This window comes from Alexandromys fortis, unplaced genomic scaffold (genome assembly GCF_014885135.2).
Source record: "Alexandromys fortis isolate MF-2015 unplaced genomic scaffold, M_Fortis_MF-2015_v1.1 scaffold_51, whole genome shotgun sequence".
Lineage (NCBI taxonomy): Eukaryota > Metazoa > Chordata > Mammalia > Rodentia > Cricetidae > Alexandromys > Alexandromys fortis.
In genome coordinates, this window is record NW_026067925.1 from 9,401,484 (window position 1) to 9,408,225 (window position 6,742).

The window sequence follows — 6,742 nt, forward strand, 5'->3', positions numbered from 1 at the left end:
CTCCCGCGTCGCCCGCTCCCCTCCCCCTCCCTCCCGGGGCGAGGGGCAGCGCGCGCGAGGGGACTGCGGGGCGGCGGCCGAGGGAGGCGGCTGAGGCGGCGGCGGCCCTTTATTGCCGCCCACCCGGCTCCGCGCCCCCTGCGGTCGGGAGGTGGGGGGTCGGCGCCCGCTCTGCCCTTGACCCCGCTCACTGTCCGTGGCCCTCCTGCCGCCCGGAGGCCCAGGTGAGGAGCGGACCGCGGGGGGCGTGACTAGCCGGGCGCGATCGCGGAGGGGACTCCGGCGCGCGCGCTGACATCCCGCAGTCCCCGTCGTCGTGTGTTCCCCCCCATGCGCGCCCCCGCTGTGGCGCGACTCCCTCCCCTCCTCCGGGTGAGGGGCGGGGTGTAGGGGAGTCCCGAACACGCAAGACGTGGTCATTGTCGTCCCCCGGGTTCCCGAGAACCCCCGAGCGTGCGGGACCTGGGGACCCGGCCGACGCGTGCACGGTACGCGGGTGACCGCGCGCACACACATGCACACACAACACACACGCACGCACAGCTAACGCATCGGTGGCCCGAGGCACGCGGTACCCTGTGCAGCCGCGAGAGACGCAGCCCGTGGAACCCTTTCTGTCGTCACCAGCTGAAAGGGAATCCCGGCCGGGGGCGGGGAGGGATGGGAACTGAGGATAATTTTAAATGTTCTGTCTTTCACCTAGACTGGAGCTCACCTCCTTGAAAAGGTAGATGTACTATACTAACGCCGCGGGGAATGTGTTACAGTCAAATGGTGCAGGGGGCGTCTGAGAAGCCCGAATTTGTAAATAAATAAAAGGGGTACTACCCCCCCCCCAAAACCAATGCTCTACTAAAAAAATTAAACTGGACAAATAGCCTTCTTGTGTGTGCGGTATTCAAGATGCCTGGAATAGGACAGAAAGGTTTTACTGCTATGGAATTCCTATTGCATCCAAAATGGAGGACCTACCAATACTGCAGGAATCCATTCAAAACTTTGATGTTCCTTATAAAATGGGCTACGATTCAAAAGATCTTTATGAATGCTGGGAATATGTGCACTTTGAAATGAAAAGCAAACGTAATATAGTCATCCCTTGGTCAATGCCTGACTTGTCTGGAGAACAGCATAACCTGTTTTTCTCTGTGAAAAGCCTCCTGGTTTCAGAGCTCAACAAAGACAATGTGCTTTTTGGAAGGAAGCCCTGCAAGAAGCAGTGACCTAGAGCTGTGGCACAGGACCAGGGTGGCCTCGGGTAGGAAAAAGCAGGGTGCCTCTGCCCTAAACATGGTGTACTTGGAGAACACTAATTTCCACCCACATAGCTAATTACAGCTTGCCATCACAGAGCATTTTATTCAAGGATCTCCAAGGACTGAAGAGAAAACAGCCTTGTCAGTCAAATGTCCTTGTTGCCATATGACAAAAGACAGAGAAATATACATATCAAGCAACCCCATGCATTATATGTACAAAGCCTGCCTCTGCCTCCCAAGTGCTGGGATTAAAGGCGTGCGCCACCATCGCCCGGCGGAAGCCTCCATTCTAGATTTTAAAAGAGTATTAAGGTATATTGAGTCATCTTGGGGGGAATTAAGATGCATATTCAACCATATTCACGCCAGTTTTCCTTAGTCCATTCCTACCAATACAGTAAATGCAACAGCGCCTATGTTCAGATAAAAGTCACCAGAACCAAAGAGGTGGAGATACCGCTGTAATGACTCAAACTCTCTTGTCAGAGACAAGAAACACAAATAAAAAATTCCTTGGAAATGATGAGAACCTGGTTCTCATTTGTAAAAGTTAATCCATCCTGGTCTAAATAAGTTGTATATCATCAGCATCTTTATCCTAACAGCAAACGTCCCAATGGCATGGCTACCAAACTAAGTGATCCAAGAGGAAAATGCTATTGTTGTTTTCTGTGCTTATTAAAAATGTACCAGCCAAGAATGTTGGCTGCCTACAGGCATTTCCATCCTTTTGAATGGCAGTCTGCCAGCTCACAGTTGGTCACACCATTGCCTTTGATTTTAGATCTTGCATTGGCTAACCTGACCTCCAAAGGTCATTTTATGGGAGGGCAGTTTGTTAGCTCTGACAAAATATTACTTCTTGTTCATATTTGGTCTAACATTGAAAGTGCGCAAAAAAGCAAATGAGCTAGAAACAGATGAGTTCTGGTCAATGGGCAGGTTCATGGTTGTGTTACTATATAGAAATACAGACTAGTTCTGGTCATGGGCAGCTTCATGGTTGTGTTACTATATAGAAATATAGAATTTTAGGGGGCTGGAGAGATGGCTCAGAGGTTAAGAGCATTGCCTGCTCTTCCAATGGTCCTGAGTTCAATTCCCAGCAACCACATGGTGGCTCACAACCATCTGTAATGGGGTCTGGTGCCCTCTTCTGGCCTGCAGGCATACACACAGACAGAATATTGTATACATAATAAATAAATAAATATTAAAAAAAGAAATATAGAATTTTAGAGATGGGAGGAAGCTAGCTGGTCACTCATTTTTTAAGGAGAGGAGTGTTGAGAACCAGAGAGGATAAGTAACTTGCCCATTGTCGCAAAGTGCTTTGTAATAGAACTGGATTTCCAGCTCTTGGCCCATTATCTCTCTGCCTGCATCATACTGCCTAAGAGTTCACTAAGGAGGAAGTACAGCTGATTGTCTTCATAAACCTAGAAATTGTAGTTGGCTTGACTGAATCCTAACACTCTTCGGAAATGATTTGAACTCTAACAGGGTTGCCCATCAGACACAACGCCTGGCCCGTCATGGAGGGACCTGGATATTTGAAAGGTGAATGAAAGGATAAATGAGTGAGACAGCCGCTCTAATCTACAGAAGACTAATACACGTGTGAGCGCTGCGGCTCTAACCCTGGGTGGCTACATTCCCACCTCAGCCTTTCCTCCTGACACGGAGTATGCGGATCTCAACTTTCCCCCACACACTGTCTGCCCTCGTTTGCTGTGGCAGATTGACCCACACAGCTATAAGCAGCATACACTCCCATGGAAACGAAAGAAAACAAGCTTCTGCTGCTGATAGGCAGGATGGGGAGTCAGCTCCGAGGGCTTCCCTGGAGCAGGCCTTATTTAAATGCATCTGATAGCATCAGTAGGCTCTCCTCCATTTATGGACAAGAGAAGGAAGCGTGACTAACACTACTCCTTGGTCAGAAAATCACTGCTGAGGGCGCAAGATCTTTCCCTCCCTCATCCCCTGGAGTTACCTGTGATGGATGAAAGTGAAAAAGTAACTCGGAACAAACTTTACTGTATACTTTATAATTGCTTGTAGCACTGCTGGACTTTCTGGCCATTCATGGTGAAATTTTTGTCCCCCCCCCACACACACAAATGGTGGGAAAATAATGTAGAACATGACATTCCAGCAGGATTCATGGTATTTTTATTACTCCTCCTTCAGCCTCCTTGGCTGCCCACATATAATCTCAGTTCAAAAATTCTATCAGCAGACATTAGAAGAAACCATCGGCCTCTCTGTCTTTTGCCTTTCTTCCCATGTGTCAGCTAGCTCCATTTCTCATCCCTCTCCCTTCTAAACTGGGATCAGCTTGGTTAACTTTGCTTCTTCCTGCCCAAAGCTGCTTTCAGCCTGACAGTGCTTAGACCTGGCAGGTGACTCCCAGAGCCCCCAATGAAGTGATGTTATTTAATTGGTAGAGGTCATATTCTAGACGACACAATGCATTATTTCTGCAAAATTCAGTCATGATTGCATTAATGAATGTGGCTCCATTTCTAAGAAATAAGCAAACATCCGTGCTTTGGAAAACGGCTACAAACAAGAATGGCCATAATCTAATTCTGAACCTTTAAATCTAGCAGGTGGCCTGAGGGGAAAAGCAGTGATTGTATTCTTTCTTTCATTGAATTGACTTCTGTTTACTGTAATCAGACTTGATGGACTACAGCTTGGTTTTCCTGGATAGCTCGACCAGAAGACAACTGACCTTGGAGTATTTCCTCAAGAGATACTCCAATACTCCCAAAGAAATGTTCACAAAGATTATTTCTTGGCTAATCACCGTCGAGAAGAAAAATGGTACTACTAGGATATATCCTGAATAAGTTTCCTTCAAAAACTAACTCACACGACTCAACACTATCTTGTTTGGAGATTTTTATCTGTCTTTCAGGTTACTTTATAGCTCATTAAAAATCCTAATCATATATATATTTTAAAATGTATATACATTTTAAAATATATATATACCATAACAACCTAACCAAGTTCTAGTTTGACAATTACCTACCAGTTGGTGTGGTAATACAGGCCTGTGTTACCTCAGTACTCAGGAGGTAGAGGAGGGAAGATCAGGAATTCAAGGTCATCTCCAGAAACAGGAAATCCTGGCGGAGGCCAGTCTGGGCCTTTGGCTTTCACTAATCTTTATTTATTTATTTATTTTTCTTTTTCGAGACAGGGTTTCTCTGTGGCTTTGGAGCCTGTCCTGGAACTAGCTCTGTAGACCAGGCTGGTCTCGAACTTACAGAGATCCGCCTGCCTCTGCCTCCTAAGTGCTGGGATTAAAGGCGTGCGCCACCATCACCCGGCTTCACTAATCTTTAGTATCACCTCCAGTAAGTAGTGATGCTGTACTCTGTGTGTAGCAAACAAACAAACAATAATAACAAAAGGGAAGCCATTGTAGGATGCCATGCAGTGATACTGGGTGTGATTGCCTAGCTTTGGAAAAAGAAAAGGAAAGAAGGAAGGAATGAAGGAATGGAGGGAGGGAGGGAGGGAGGGAGGGAGGGAGGGAGGGAGGGAGGGAGGGAAAAGAAAGAGCCCCAAAGGCAAGACTTTTGGTCTCAGTTCTATCCTTTGTGCAAATACTCCTTTAATGGGATGAGACATAGACACACTTCATATGTGAAAAGAATTTGTAACTAGTAGATGAGAAATACTAGTTCCATAGCTGCAATAGAAGATCTCTTCTATTTCATTTTACTCCCTCTGACTTTAAAAAAGGAGCTCAGGCATGCCTGTAATCCCGTAATCCCATTACTTGAGACATAGAAGCAGGAGGAACGGAAAAGTTCAAAGTCATCTTCAGCTCCAGGAGCAAGATTAAAGTAACCTGGCCTATATGGGATCCCATCTCAGAATAGAAAAGGGAGGAGACACAGAGTCAGAGGGATGGAATGGGATGGGAGGAGGGAAGGGAGCTGGGGTATAGCTCAGTAAAGCCTGTCGTGCTCAAGGTCCTGGGTTCAGTCTTCCGAAGTAGGAAAGAAAAAAGAGAAAGAGCTCGAAGATCACTTAGGCCATGTAACTAGCACAGTTAAAAATGAAGCAAGATTCAATCATGCACCTCTTGCCACAAGAAACCAGAGTGGCACCATGCTTCCAAATTAAATTTCATTCCCATGCCCCAAGCTATTCGCAAACTCCCTCCTAGACAGACATCTGCTCACCAGGACCTACCTTGTACTTTTGGTGACAGGGTCTCGATAAATGAGTTCAGTGAATCTCCAGATTAATGCTCAAACTGTATCTGTGTATAGGTTTATACATGTGAGTGCACGAACCCTCTGAGGTCAGGTATGTCAGATCCCCCTGAAATTGGATCTCAGTTCTGGGAATAGAATCTGGGTTCTCTGCAAGAGCAGGACTCATTCTGAACCACCCAGCCATCTCTCCAGTCCCCCATGGACATTTTAAAAGGTCTTTTGAGAAATGTCTACATTCTCTCTATTAACATTCTGATTCATATCACATAAAGTAGGGAGGGAATACATAACCCTATGGTGACCCTGTGCTGCCGATAGCTTTGGTTGTTTGCAGAGCAAACATCCAAATCTTAATCTAGATGAGATCCACCAAGCTCTTTGCAAAAGAGCATAGATTCCTTCATTTGCATTCTTGTGAAAGACTTGAGATTTAAATACTCATTTAAACTTTATCATAGATGAATACGGTTATAACATTTCAGGAAAAGACCCTGAATAGAGCCTAGCTTCCCATTCAGGTTTTTGTGTCTTACTCAGATGCCATTTTATCTCTGTCAAACGCCTCATAATTTGTTTTCTGTAAATGGTTTCTGTCTCGTGTGGTTTTTATAATGTCGCCTTCACTGAGTATCTCATTGTACTTGATTTTATTCAGTGTCTCTCACTTGCAAACAATATTTCCCTTCAAAAGTTCACAGGCTGGTCTTTTCCTCCCAGTTTTTCGCTTTATTTTCTCTCCTATTACTAATGAGATAGGGGTTCTTAATTTGCTTTATTTGCGTTATTTATATCTTCAGGCCTTCCTCTCATAGCAAGTCTGACTTGGCATTCTTTTTCTGCTGCACAATGCCCAAATTAAGTTAAGAAGCAATTCCTAAGAATGCTGGCCTGTGATTCTTCATGCTTCTCTGGTATCCTAAGCACGAGACAGTGTGTTTAATTTCGAACGCTGATGTCACTGGCTAAGTTCATAGTTTATGTCAGGTGTGACTCAAGAGTGCTTTCCAGAATAACTGCTCTAGACAGGAAGAGAGTGAGCCAAGAACACGGAAGGGAAGCAGGCGAGGTGGTGATTGTAAGTGTATAAAAGATACCAAGAAAGAACAATTTGATTTCTAGACTAGGCTCTGTTTGCCTGCCATTGAGCCATCAGACACAAGGCATCTAGCCATCTTCTAATGAGGGAGCTCTTCCTAAGAGAGTAGGCAACAGTACAGCGAGGTTCTGGTACTGATGCTA